Below are 15,487 nucleotides of genomic sequence, written 5' to 3' on the forward strand. Positions count from 1 at the left end.
TTTGACAGAGCCACAGTAAAAGACAATCATGACCCAGTCACTCCCAAGCCCATAAAAGTGCTTCTCCTGCATTCAAATGAAAGAGCATGTGCCCCAACGACAAACCACTGCCGATTTACTGTGGGAGTAAACATTGAGCATAACGTTCTAACCATGTCTTTGTGCATGCAGCATTTATACAGTAAATCAGCATAGAGCCCAGCACAGTATACCTCTCACTATGTAATTACACATATTAATTACAAGTTTAATCACATATATTAATAACACCTAGCCCACAACTGCAATGTATTCATGTAAACCTAATCAAGGAAAACTAGAATTATTTGCATAAAATTTACAATGAAAACTATAACGACTATACTAACAAGATAGGGATAGGAACGCATATCTGTGACAAACTGTTTGTGTCAAGAAGAATAGAAAGTGATTCTCTTTCCTGAACATTATTTCAGGCCCATTTAACACAATCTGTATCACTCAATGAATGTGCAGTGTCCTACACACATCAAATCAGATTTGGATAATGTTCCTGACTTCAGATAAAATTTCATTACTATAGTTATAGAATGATAGGAAGTGCTTACATTTTTAAGCTTTAATAAAAAGTGAGCTAGGCTAAGAATTAGGAGAGCCTGACTCCAATCTGCAATTGATATTTAAACAACAAAACAAGTCTACCCACTGGTGACCTCTTACAGCCTCTGACTTAATTCCACCCTTAAACAGTTTAAAAAGTGTGGTCAAAGGAAGTGGAAGACGATGGAAATCCTGTTTAGAAGACTTTCACAAAACCAAAGGCAATCATCAGTCATTTGTTGCATGTCAATGCATTTTTAAAAAAAAACTTATTTTGTATTAGGTTATATCCAATTAACAACGCTGTGATAGTTTCAGGTAAACAAGGAAGGGACTCAGCCATCATATGTACATGCACCCATGGCGTTTCATACACCCTCTTGGGCAAGTTGGCATTTCTGGGAGACAGTGAAGGACAGGGAAGCCTGATGTGCTGCAGTCCATGGGGTCGCAAAGAGTCAGACACGACCGAGCGACTGAACAACAACACTGGCAAAGTGGTACTTCTTGTGTTTCTGAAGTTTCATTTCTCCAAACAAAACCAGAATCTAATAACAGAACAAACAGTCAATTAAAACACTACAAATGCTTTGAAAGCAAATAATAACTTAAGACTATAATGAAGTCTCTTCATTCTAATTGTTGTCTGATTTTTATGAAGCACTTCCTTACCAGACTAAAAACAAAAATGTTTACAAAACCCAACATGATAGACTTCAAGATTTTTTTCTTCATGTAACGTCTGGAAATAGTCTAGTTTCACTTTTAGTAATATATGCCTTTTGTTTGTTTGTTTATGACTAATCAAGTTGAGGTGACAAAGTATAAAACAGGCATATGAAACAGAAGCGATTTACAAAATGAATTCTAAATCTGCTCTTATAAACAGCTTTATGAAGCAAAGTTCAGTATTTTTAAAAGATCTATTGAATCTGCGTTTCAAAAATGATTCACAATTTCATGTCTATATGAGGGAGAAAGATAGTCTCCCAATTGACACTAAAGTAGGGGACCAGGGAGGCAGCGAGCACTTCAGTGACACAGCCCTCCTGTGAGTCATTATCCTTCCGGCAAAAAGACAAGCAAAGTCTTGTTGCTGAAATTTGTTTTGCACTCTGTCCTTTAGGACCACCAGCATCTACTTCCACAACATCACTTACCATTAACATATTCCAAGCCAGTTCAAAACTACAGATATTTTACAAGCAGCAAGAGCTCTTACCCGTTAAAAATAGCTAATAAATGGCCACACACCCTGATGGAAGAATGTAATATTTTCCACAAGAAATGATATCATTTATCTTTCCCAAAATTTTATTCACATCTCAATTACTATTCATCTGTCATCATCACTCCTAAAACCCAAAGTAATCAACTGAAAGATAAATTCTCACTGAACTCCCACCGTGTTTACACACAAATTTTAAAACTACTATTTCCTTCAGCCATTAAGTTAGTCACCTTAAGGTTTCTTGGTAAAAACTTAAAGAAATGCCTGGTTTTATTTACCCATGGAGGGGAATTGAGAGAAGGTACATTTATACATTTAAATATTTAGAAGATCTCAAAATATGTGCTCAAAAGTGCGATGAGCTCTCATATGTCATTCAATATATAGCAAATCAATAATGATTTATAAATTATACTTTTTTCTTTCAACAAATGTCTATGAGATTATTATTTTGTGGACAACAAAAACAAAAGTTAGGCCAATATTCTCAGGCCAATTTAAACCAGTTTTCTTCAGGGATCCTCTTTGGGCAAAACCTCGAAATTATTCATAATAACCTAAAACAATGAATCACAACTGCTAACATTTATCGAGTGCTTACTACATGTCAGGCCCCATTCTAGATATTACTTAGTTCTCAAAACAGGTCTGGGAGGATGACTGTTTAAGTATTTCCACAGTCAGCAGGGAGACTGGCACAACGAGACCGCACGACTTGAACGCGAGCACACAGTTAATAAACGGCAGAGGCAGGACTGGCTCCAGGATTCAGCGCCCAGGAGCTACAATTATGTTCCCTGGTTCGGGAAGATCCACAGAAAACTGTAGCTCTTATCAAAGACCCAGAATTTCATGAAATCAATGAAAATGATGATAAAGACTGTTTGGATCACAAGCAAGATTCTAACCAGTCAAAGAGCATCTGGCAAAGTTAAACCAAATAAAACCAGGAGGTTTTGGAAAGTTGGAAAGGATAAAAACAGGCTAAACACTTGGAGATAGGAAGGATATTCAGTCATCCAATCTATCAGGAAAACTGCAAGGCAAAAACAGTTAACACTTGATCCTTTGCTCATTCTAAGAATTACAGACTTGCAATTATATTTTAAATGTTGTTAAACATAAGATAAAATAACATTCCTCACTTTACCTTCACTGTCCACGATAAAGTTCAATCAAATCTCTTTAACTCTGTTTACTATGAAATTCTGGTACCTGCTTTAAGTGACTTCACTTCAGTGACCTTTTCCAGGCATCAATTATCCTCAAGTAAGGAGGATCTCCTGTACCCAACCTGCATTTTAAAAGGGATTCACAACTTCAGAGTGGTTTGACGGAGAACCAGGATACCTCCTAGCAAAGCAGTCTAATATGGGAAGAGTCTGGAGTCTGAAAAACTGGTTTCTAATCCCTGCTGAACTGCACAATAGCCACCGTGAGTTTGGGACAATCTCTTAACCTGTCTCAGTTTGCATACTTAGAAATGGAATATTCCCTACTTCACGGTGCTCATTTGGGGAGACAATGAGACAGCACACATATCTGTGAATGGCTAGTGAAATGCTGGTTATTCTGAAACACTCAACTGCCATCTCCATGAGTTGACAGTCAATTTCACCAAGCATTCATCATTCATATATTACATATTGATTGGCTTTTAGTTGTATACCTTAGAGGCTGAGGGAAGTAACCAAAAACTAAAACAAAATGTCTGTTCTTAAAAGTCTGCTAGAGTTGTGAGTTTTCAAAGCGCATAAAAAAAGGTTTTGCTTTAAAAATTTAGCACATGAGGCAAATAAGTAATATGATATTAAAGCTGTAAAAACAGGAAATAGTGGAACGCCTAAGAAATAGTTTGATTCCAACTAGGATAATCAAGGTAGACTTCCTGAAAGAAGCTGCACGAAAGATTAAATCAGAGTGGTTTAAATCGAAAGACCTTACATCCACTTCACTATATGTTTGTTCATCCTGCCCCCTTTCTGGCCCTGTAAAAGGAGTCCCCAAAACGCAAATGGTGACAAAGCAATAAGGGGCTTGTGAAGACATCCAATTCATTATTATCTACCATGCCACCTGCCATATCTGGCACGCAGTGTAAATACTGTAGTGGCATAGCTCATCTACTGATAATGCCAAGTCAAGTCATTAATATACAACTCCACTGAAGACAGTGACAGAAAATTTTAGCTTCACATCATGCATTTATGAAGAGATAATCAAAGGCATATTTCTGTGAAAAGCAGGAATCATATTCAAAAGCTGTGCATCTTTGGCCAATCGTTCCCTGCTTTCCTGTATTATCTCTCCAGAGTGGAAAAAATACAAAACAATATATTTCTATTTTGGCCCATCAGAATCACTAAACCCTGATATGAAGCGAACTGCTCAGATTGTAAACATGGAAAGAAGGAATAAATCTGCTGGGTAACAGTAAACTCAAGTAGCACAAATCACATCGAGTATTCTTGTAGACTCTACTTATCAGTATTTAAGCAGCAGAGACAGTTAGAACCAACAACCACAGATAAAGCACACCACACTATTTAAATTCATCTACTGTTCTGGTGTCCTAGTCGTCTGTCCTGTACAAACCGAGATGGCTTATTCTCGGATTCAACACACAATCACCATGCTAAGTTGCTGGGTCTACTATCTGAGACTGTAGCCACTGACCCCCTTCATGCTGGTTAATTGCAAGGATTACAGACGCACAAGCACAAACTGGCCGATTTTGTACTCAGTCTAAAAACTCAGGCAAGCAACAAGATGTGATCAGCTAGTCAAGAAATAAAATTAGAAAATGTTCTATACGCTCTTCTGGCTCTTTTAAACTATTCAAATAATTACTGTTTGGACTCAATCTTACCAGCCACAGGGCATTCGATTTAACATAGAGATGAGAAAGGGGGAAAAATCTGTAAAACAATATAGCAAAAGCAGTTTCAATGAATTGAGTGTTGTCTGAGATGGACATTTATTAACTATAAACAGACGTTTAAGTAATTTTAATATATAAGTGTAGGTGCGGTTACAGAAACACATTAGAGGGGAAATGTTTAGGTGAAAATGTGGTCCAATACATGTCTTTCTTTCACCATTCAGGGAAAAATAGATTTCAACTCACTTGAAAACTGGCTGGCTGGAGACTACACAATTTCCCCCTGTAGCTCATTAAACTGTTATATCACCTTGACAGTCAATTCCTGCAAAGTTAAATGTAAATCGAAACATTTTTAATTGAATCATGCAATACATGACTAAGGCAGCTCACTGTTTAGAGGAAATTTGTGAAGTAATTCATTACTGCACTAAGGTAACTATATCACCCCAGACAGAAATAACTCAGATTTTAACATATCAACTAAAAGCCAAGGATACCTGCAGTGAAAATATGCTGTGTTTCTACTTATCTACCTCAAGGTCTATAGTGCTGACTCTCTGACACCTTATTCAGCAGTGGATAAGAAGCAGTACCAGTGGGACTTCCCTGGTGGTCCAGTGGTTAAGACTTTGCCTTCCAATGCAGGGGCTGGTCAGGGGATCCTACATGACTTGCATCCAAAAAACACAAAGCATAAAACAGAAACTATACTGCATCAAATTCAGTACAGACCTCAAACAAGTTTTAAACACAATAAAAACAAAAGAAGCAATATTGGTGAGTAGGAAAGGGCTTTAACTTGACAAGAAAAAAACCTGCTCCCCCACCCCTCTCTCAGCCTTCACACATAAAAACAAGTCTTTCTTCAACAAAGATTTAACAAAGACACTAAGAGAGAAACCTTTGCCTGACTCAATCTGGAACACAAAGGTTACCTGTGGCTCTATGGTGATGCTCTGTATATTTTGAAAATGCACACACAAAAAGGAAAATTCTTTAATAACACAGCCCAAGGGTGTAAGGAAGTGGACCACTCAAGCGGTTTATACGATTAGCTTAACAAGAAGGGACATCCACTCTTCTACTGCTTCATGTGATCTATTTACAGTCAAGATGGCTATATTTAGAAAATTCCTAGAGTACATGAGAACTGAGAGATAAATATCAAACTACTACCCTTCCAGGCTGCCCTAAAATTTCTATTAGCCTCAGGAAAGCATGAGCCATTGGGGGTTTGCTTCAGCAGAATCTGAACCAGAACTATTACTCTATATTATACTTTAAAAAAAAAAGCGCTGCTGCAAACTGTATTCAGCGCAACACTTTAAATCGCTCCATATTTGACATCAGAGTTTATACATATTAATGTGAAAGAGCCTATAGCCCAAACTCTACTGTTTATCACTACCTGAAAAATTAAATTAAACATACCACATTAAGCAACCAACCAAATTTGATCTCCATTAAGCCCAAGCCAAGAGTGAGGCCTTGACAATAGGATTGAAGAGATTAGGGCTTAATTTAAACAGAGTGACTGCAATAAAACAATTCAAATGTGTGAGATTTTATAGGAGCAAGTACTTAAAGCACCTGAAGACAAATATTTACATAAACTATCAGATCAGATCAGTCGCTCAGTCATGTCCGACTCTTCAAGATCCCATGAATCACAGCACGCCAGGCCTCCCTGTCCATCACCAACTCCCGGAGTTCACTCAGACTCACGTTCATTGAGTCTGTGATGCCATCCAGCCATCTCATCCTCTGTCGTCCCCTTCTCCTCCTGCCCCCAATCCCTCCCAGCATCAGAGTCTTTTCCAATGAGTCAACTCTTCACATGAGGTGGCCAAAGTACTGGAGTTTCAGCTTTAGCATCATTCCTTCCAAAGAGCACCCAGGGCTGATCTCCTTCACAATGGACTGGTTGGATCTCCTTGCAGTCCAAGGGACTCTCAAGAGTCTTCTCCAACACCACAGTTTAAAAGCATCAATTCTTCGGCGCTCAGCCTTCCTCACAGTCCAACTCTCACATCCATACATGACCACAGGAAAAACCATAGCCTTGACTAGACAGACCTTTGTTGGCAAAGTAATGTCTCTGCTTTTGAATATGCTATCTAGGTTGGTCGTAACTTTCCTTCCAAGGAGTAAGCGTCTTTTAATTTCATGGCTGCAGTCACCATCTGCAGTGATTTTGGAGCCCAGAAAAATAAAGTCTGACACTGTTTCCACTGTTTCCCCATCTATTTCCCATGAAGTGATAGGACCGGATGCCATGATCTTAGTTTTCTGAATGTTGAGCGTTAAGCCAATTTTTTCACTCTCCACTTTCACTTTCATCAAGAGGCTTTTTAGTTCCTCTTCACTTTCTATAAACTATACACTTTCACATAAACTATACAACATCATAATCTACTAAAGATAAAAAATTCAGAAACCTATTAAATCATAATTTAGAATACAAATATTACCGGAAGGAAGAAAAGGAGACCGCACCACTAACTGGGTCCTATAAATGAATGTGCAGTGAAGGTTCTTTTGAAGGCAAGAGACAAGATTAATCAGGGGTGAAAATATAAATGTATTAACACAAAGCAAAATGCGATTCTTATTTTGCTATGGTCTGCTACTGACAGCGTATTGTACTTTCTAGACAGACACCTTTGAAGTTTTTTATCCTTAAGAATCCCCTTCCCATTTCATTCCACCCTTATATGTCATGATCACATACCTTTATCTTTTCTCCAGTTCAAGAATTTCCCATCATTTGCCTCTTCCAACATAGGCTACCCCTTTGCTCTGATCTCCTAACCACTCTTTTCTCACAATCCCCTAGAAACACTCTTAAACACTCCAGAAATTTGAAACATTTCTACCCTTTGCCCTCTTTTCCCAATCCCAAGGTTAAAAAAAAAAAAGGCTGGTTGCTCCCTCTGATGCCCATCCCCTGCCTTTAAGAAACACACCATAGGGACTTCTCTGGTGGTCTAGTGGTTAAAAAAAAGTCGCTCAGTTGTGTCCGACTCTTTGTGACCCCATGGACTACATAGTCCATGGAATTCTCCAGGCCAGAATACTGGAGTGGGTAGCCCTTCCCTTCTCCAGAGGGATCTTCCCAACTCAAGGATCGAACCCAGGTCTCCTGCATTGCAGGCGGATTCTTTACCAGCTGAGCCACAAGGGAAGCTCCCAGTGGTAAAGACTTTACCTTCCAATGCAGGGGGTGTGGCTTCCATCCCAGGTTGGGGATCCCACATGCCTTATGGCCAAAAAAACAAAAAATAAACCAGAAGCAATACTGTAACAAATTCAATAGAGACTTCAAAAATGGTCCACATTAAAAAAAAAAAAAACTTAGAAAAAAAACCCTATAAATAGATACATAACTTTAAAATTTTTCTGTAACTCCCAACTACTCCTAATAATCATTAAAAATTACTATCACCAGGGATTCCCAGTTTGCAAAAATCTCCCAGTTAATGAAAGCTATGTTTTCAGGTTCATAAAGCCAATATCCCATCTGGTCTTTTAAAGTAGGAAATTAACTGAATCCTCTAGAGAACTAAGAAATCTCTGACCATGAACCTGAAAATGAGCCCCTGAGAGTCAGTAATCTGATTAGTTAAACTGGGTGAACACAACAACAGAATGGACCTTACATGGGGGAGATCCAGAGCTGGGAACAGATGCTAGAATCAGGAAGTGGCTTCCATCCAAGCCCAAAGTCAGTCCCGTGGCTCTTCTACAGAGATGAGTCACGGGAACACATTTCTGTCCTTAGCTTCTTTCATATCAATTGTGCCCAAGACCCAGATGATATTTCTCTGCATAATGAGTTGATTTCTTGATCAATGGATTCAGTGTGAGGCTTCCCAAGACCTGGTCCAAAGCCTCTTGTACTCTCCATGCTTCCTTGGAGACACTCAGGAGAATATTTCTCAACTGGTGCAAATGTCAGAATTACCTAGGGGTCTCTTAAAGAAGAAATGCACACGCCCAGGGTCCCCTACCAGAACTACTGAATCAGATGCTCCAGGAAGAAGCCCCGAGATGGGTATATATAGTTTTTAAGCTCCTTAAACATCTCTGAAACACAGCACTGCTTGAGCACCACTAACTTAGGATGGAGACAATGGGTACAATGTAGCAAGCAAAGGCCCACAGGATCACCCCATAGGAAGGAGACAGTCAGGAGCAGAGAATTTCAGGCTGACCTCCTCCTGATGGTGAGCATCCTCTCCTCCTCTGCTGGTTGAAGTGTCAGCCAGGCTCTGCCCCCTGGGCAAAGGAAGCATCCAGTAGCCTTGGCACTCGTCTGAAATATCCAACAGGTTGCTCCAAGGGGTATGGACTTTGAAAGTCGCCATTATACCACTAGAGCTGGCATCCTGGAGTGTCACAGGTGTATTGATAATTGACTCAGTCTGTTTTGTTTACAATTTCCTGCCCAACAAATTGCATGTTTCTGCAGATGTCTAACAAATTCAGGACATTTAATTCCTCAGCTGCCACCATCCTGCTGTTTCCGCCCTCCTCATCCATTGGTTATGATGGTGTCCAAAGACACATTCACCGGCATTAGCAAATGTCATTAAAAAGCTCTTACAGCCATCTGTACCCAGATGGACAGGTCTCCAGCCAAAATAAGAGAGGTTCCCCCTCAAAGGAGGCCCAGAGGACCTGACTCTAAGCAGCACCACAGTTGGTTTTTTTAATTATTGTTTGTGGGCCCTGAATTATTTACATTTCAGCTGTAAATCTTAATGACCCATGCCATGTTCTTCTTGGCTTACTGATGGTAAGCAAAGCCAAACAGTTTCATTTACCTGATTCAACGCTGCTGTAGGATGGGGGCCAAAGAAAAGTGTATCTTCCTAAATTGTCTTACACAGGTCCTTGGAGCAAATCATTCTTGCTTGAATCCTTGGCTGGGTCATTCGCCACACACTTACCAGGTAATTCCCTGACCCAGTCACCCTCCTTAACATCCAGTGGTACATCTCTATGCAAATGACTCATTTGCGTAGGGTTCTGAATTTTCAAATTTCTTGTTCTTTGAATTCTGCATCCCACACACAAAAAAATCTGACTTTATGTGAAATCAAACCACAACATTTTTTTTTAGTGTTCCTATAACGTGTTACAGATACTTAATATGTTGGCACCAGTTTCCAGAACAAAAGTTTAAAAATCATAATGCCCCCTGGCAAAGTTTGATAAGATCTTCATAACAAAAACCAAATGCCTAGAAAGACGGGGTCAAAGGCTTTCCTAGAACACCCTGCACCCTGCCCAGAGAAATCAAATAAATCTGGAGTTTCAGCTAACCTTGATCAAATGAATGAGGGAAGAAAGGATTCTACTGCTCACATCTACCTGATAAAACCAGAGATCTCTTTTCTAAGTACTGACCTCCAAAGCACTAGGAAAAGTGAATCCTGAATTCCTGGCCTCCAGCCTCTGAGAGGAGGCTCTCAGCCACCGTCAGCCATACCTTTTTCCCATAGCTACGCTGCTTTTCCACGCTCTTTCTGCCTGCCCTTCAGAACTCAAAGCAGACGTGCTCATCAACGGAGCCAAATTGTTAGACTCATCAAGTTTATGAACACTGCATACAAAATGCAAACATTTCCTTCCATTTGGGCAAACATTGGCACGGGAAACTTTCTTTCCAATGTTAACAGCAGGGAGCTTAAATAAAAGTTCAGTTTCTAGAAGGGTGGGGGAAGAGAAAAAGCTAATTCTAAAAATATGTCATCAGCAGCATGCCATTGCCAGAGAAAATGGTACATGTTTCCCTCAAGCACAGTTCACTCAAATGAACTTGACAGCTTCAGAGATCACTTAAAAGAAAGAAAATTTGTTGCACAAGTCCTGCCAGATACCAAAGAGATCACGTCTCAACAGATAAGACTTGATAGATCCTCATCTTAAATATTTCTGTACGAAGATTATGTGAACTCAGAACTAGCACTCTGTCACATATCTGCACACAGACGTATGCCCTAAGGGTATTCTTCCAGTCCATTCATGGGAATCCTTACTGGAACCTGGCAATTAACTTTAACATCTTGCTACTGTTATCAATTCCCCTGAAAATAAATTAAAGGCCATCTGGGCATACAAGTAAAAATTACACAGCTAAACTTTAAATAAGCAGCTCTCCCCTTGTCCACAAGTGTGTCCAGACAAGCTAAACAATTTTAACTGGGTTACAAATTATAGGTGTCGGTGCCTTCTCTCAAATCCACCAAATGCTGGAAAATGCTGCTCTCCCGGCAGACCATTTCCTAAAAGGGGACTATCCAGAATAGTTTCCCATTTAAACATAATACTCAAGTTACTGAAAATTCTGTAAAAATCAGGTGTGATATGCTCGTTTGACCTGAAGCTGCAGCTCTCAAACATCTGATTAAAAGGAAAAGCAGACAGGCATTACAACTCCCCAGAAAGCCACAAAAATAAAAGCCTCCATCTTCGAGAAGATGATCTCCAATTACAGCACAGTGCTGGTCTGAAGAAACGCCCAGTGTACTGCTGGGTGGAAACGTACCAAGCAAAATGCTTCCCCATCTCAACAGGGGCAGCATGGCGGCTGAGCGGTCAAGCCCCTAGTGCAGAGCCTGAAGAGCTCTTATTTGTTTTCTCACCCTCCTAACCATAAACCTAGACTTCTGGATCCCGGTTGAAACTGGATAGGCACTTTCACAAGTGCAGCTCCCTAGAAGGGCATCGATGGTTAACTTTGCCCTTGGAGAAGATGAGAGAAGAACTATAAGCTGATCTCTAATATTAAATATTTAATGTGTTTTTAACACATCAGCCCTTTAGATTTAATTCCAGGCTTAATGCACCTGTCATGATACTGACTGTGATGGTATTATTGCAACCATATATTTTTCCGGCATTCAGAAAAAGATTTTCAAAAGATTTGCATCCCAGAAAATTCCAAGTAAAGTTCAATTTAACTGTTTTTAAAACACACTTGGAAAAAAGAAACATTTTCTCTACAGAAAACATTTTTTCTCCACCCTTAAAAAAAAAAAAAAGATAGCATGTTACTAAGTACAGTAAAATATAGACCTAGAAAATGCTGCAGGCATTGCTTTTTCTAAACACTGCACTTTTAAGATGGCAAAGACAAAAACTGAGCCTTAGTGACAACAAGGTAAAGCTTAAATATGTTCTAATTTATGTAGCAACCCACCTCCAACATCCAAGGGACCCCTATGTAGGACAACTGTTAACATTAGTTTGATGCTGGAAGTTCTATAAATTCCATTAGGTGATGAAATGGCAGAATATGCATAAATGATGTGACCATACTTAGAAATATCAGTGGTTGGTTTTTTTTTTTCCTCAAAAGAAAATCTTCAATGGTATGCTTTTTCACTCATCTTTATGGATTGTACTAGCACCAGGATAAACTTAAAATACCCATCACTATGAGGCAGGGGACATGGGGCAGAGAAGACACAAAATTTAGATTAATACATTATGAGCATTTCCAGGAGGGACAACAAAGTTTTACACACATAGCAATTGATCCCTTCTTTTTAATTAGAAAGAGAATGTGGTATGTTCTCTAGCCTTGCACCATGGCCCCTCTCCTCTCCAAGAGTATGACGACAAGCTCACTTTGAACATTATTAACTAATATTGATTTAAGTGGAGAGGGAACTCTTGAAGTTTTTCACTCATCTGAAATGCAGAACACATACATATTTTACCAAAAGGTTTACTATGCATATTAATCTTTTACGCATTTTACTCCTCCAAGCGTGAAAAGAAACAAGTTGAAGTAATAGAGGTTGCCAGGTGTTGGTGGCACCCATTCCACTGTAATGACAGCCATGACTTAAGGTTTTGCCTCGCTCTACACTTCCTATGAATTGCAAATCTTCAGGTTGCCACAGCAACTCTATACACTGACAGGTATGCTTCCAGGAAGCATCCTGGTCACCCTTCCTATCTTGTTTGCTGGGCCTCAGAGCACTGCAAAACATCAGGGGATGGATCCCCTTACAGAGTTACTCCAGCGCACTGTCCGGTCACCGCGATTCATCATTCCTATTTCTTGAGCTGACAAGCTGAGGTGGGGAAATGACTTCCTAAATGAGCGGAGCTGATTACCTGGGAAAGCAATTCTTCAAGATAGCACAGCTAACTAATAGCTCCATCTGCTACACATAAACACCTTCCAGAGCCCCCAGAAGTCATGTCAGAATACGACTAACAGAGCTGAGTCCTGGATGCCAGATTTCTTGTGTCATCACAGGTGTCTGACGAGCACAGAAAGTACTTGAACTTTTCTTCCTCTGTGGGGTAACTGGTGCTATATCATCTTCGGATCACAGGCTCCCCACAGAAGAAGATATTTCAGTAGGTGTTCCCAGTTCGATTTTTTTTTTTTTAAATAAACGTGAGACGTGCTCGTTCGGCAGCACATACACTAAAAAATAAATGTGAGATAAAACTTCAGTACGAAGCCATCTGAAGTATACACAAAAAAGCGGTCGGACAGGCCTGGGGCAAAACACACTTCTCTGAAACCCAAATGACAGCAAAGCTCCAGGATAACCCAAAGACGAGAAGCTTTTCCATTGCCCGAAATAGATACTGGTATATACTGTGAAAGATTTGCAGCTTGTTTTAAAGTGATCAAATAAAAATAGAAGCTTTAAAAATGGTGACAGTGCATCCTGGTTTTGTAACTTAAACTTAGGAAGGCTGTGTGGTTAGGATGCATCGATAAGCTCAGCAGACAGTTAAATACAATTTGGCGAGGAGAAGCGGAGCTGTACCAAGCTATTATTACAGATACAGACGAAACTATAAATGGCTATCAGGATTTTTTTTTCTCTTTAGAAATCTAAACAACCAGCCACTTCCTCAGTACCCTAAGGGTTCTGTCTGCTTTTATTATTAATAAACCTTTGATAATATAAATCAAATCCTAACATCTCAATATTGGGTGTTTAAGGAGGCTGCACATGTCTACTCTCCTGACCAAAGTCTTGGCATTTTACAGTAGCTGCATTTAACACTGCTTCTGTATCAAATGGGAACAGGCTCCAGCTCTTTCCACATTAGCTATGATTTTAATAATACGCCAAGCAAAACAGGCTAGCGTAATAAGTTTCATTGCACCCACTCCAACAACAGATAAGCAGCGCATTTTCATACAGTTTCCACTTGTTGCTAGGTAACCACACCGTAACGAGACATCTCCCAGCATTATGCATCCTCTTCGCCCAAATTTGATGTGCTTTGGGCATTAAATACTGTAATTTTAACCATATCTATCTCTCAAAACAGTTTAAAGCTTTGGTTTTGATTGCGACATAGGTTTTGAGGATGGTTGCTTCTGAGGGGATTTTTTTATGTGCAGAGATTCTAAAAGATACACTACAATAACATCTTTCTCTCTTCCCCAGAGCAAACCCACTGCGTCATCCAATGAATTGATAGCCTGACACTTCACAGAGAAAGTAAACCCTCTCGAAAGATGTCCACACTCTGCCCTCTTAACAGTAGACAATGTCAATTAAAAACTTCCTTACTGCTTTACGTGACCATGAAGGGAACTGTGTAAGCAGGGGTCTGTGTGGAGTTGGGCTTCACCTGCGGGCTTCAAACAGAAACCCTTTAACTAGGAGCATCCAGGCCAAAGCGGGAACCCCATCTGTCAGCCAAACAAACCAGCTTTCTGCTGGAGAAAGGAAAAGCTCTGCGGGAACAGATGCAGCCCGACCTGAGATACTGAAGGACTCGGGCAACGGGGAGGCAGGAGGGGTACCTGCAGGAAAGGCAACAGACACTGACATTTTAAAAAGAAAATAAATCTTAGCAAGAGGCACGAGGCATCTCCCAAACATGAATTTTCTTTTGAGCTTCAGGAATATTTTATCCTACATGATTAGGGGATGCCAAAAAATGTTTTATCACCTCAGATTGTCAATGGGACTAAATGTCTCTCTCACAGATGATATAGAATTGAAGGGAACTAATCAATGGGGCTGAATGATCTCTCTCACATAGGATATGAAATTGAAGGATATTAATCACACTCCAGAGTAGGATGCAGACAGGGCACCAGATTCCGAGCCTCAGCCTCTTGTGAACCCAGAACCTGTTTCCTGTCCTTCCAGTGCCCCTGAAGGTACAGCTGCCTGCTCTCTTCAGAGGCAGAGAGGAGTGGGAGTCCCAGGCCAGCTTCAGTCCCTACCTGACGTCTTGGCTTGCTGAGCAATCCTTCCCCCTCTTAGGTGCACCCCTGTGGTCAGAGAAGCAGTTCAAAGGGTTTTGCCTCCAGGCGCCCCTGGATACACCTGGAGTAGGGGCACCAGGCTGGAGAAGCGCCTCCACTCCCTTGGGGGGAAGGTCTCTGGGGGTCTGCTGCAGCGCACTGGGTGTCACCCAGGAAGCTCTTCTTCCATTCACCATCCCTTCCTTTGCTTCCTCTGGGTCTTTCCACAGCTTAGACGGTTTGACCTATTTTAGTTCTTTTTAAAACCTGGATAATTTTAGGTGGAAAGGCAGGGCTGGATCTCTACCATTCACGAGGACAGACTAAGATGAAACAGAGAGAGTGGACGGATAAGGCAAGAGCCAGGAAAACACTGCCATGTCTCCCAAGGCATGTATATTAACGAACTCCACTTAATTTTTCAAAATTCGAAGAATGCTACAGATCCAGAGGGTGGGGGAACTCGGGAGGGATTAATAAATTCATCTTTCTTTCTGCTCCATATGAGAACATCACTTGGTCTATTCTGTTAACTCAAACCCAC

The 15,487-nt window shown here is 40.4% G+C and overlaps 1 protein-coding gene across 13 annotated transcripts in view; it reads right to left on the reverse strand.

Moving 5' to 3' along the window:
• Positions 1-15,487, reverse strand: part of CADM1 (cell adhesion molecule 1) — a 350,114-nt gene that overhangs the window by 253,005 nt on the left and 81,622 nt on the right. The gene's annotated exons all lie outside the window — the stretch shown is intronic.

This window comes from Bos taurus, chromosome 15, assembly GCF_002263795.3.
Source record: "Bos taurus isolate L1 Dominette 01449 registration number 42190680 breed Hereford chromosome 15, ARS-UCD2.0, whole genome shotgun sequence".
In the NCBI taxonomy this organism is placed as follows: Eukaryota; Metazoa; Chordata; class Mammalia; order Artiodactyla; family Bovidae; genus Bos; species Bos taurus.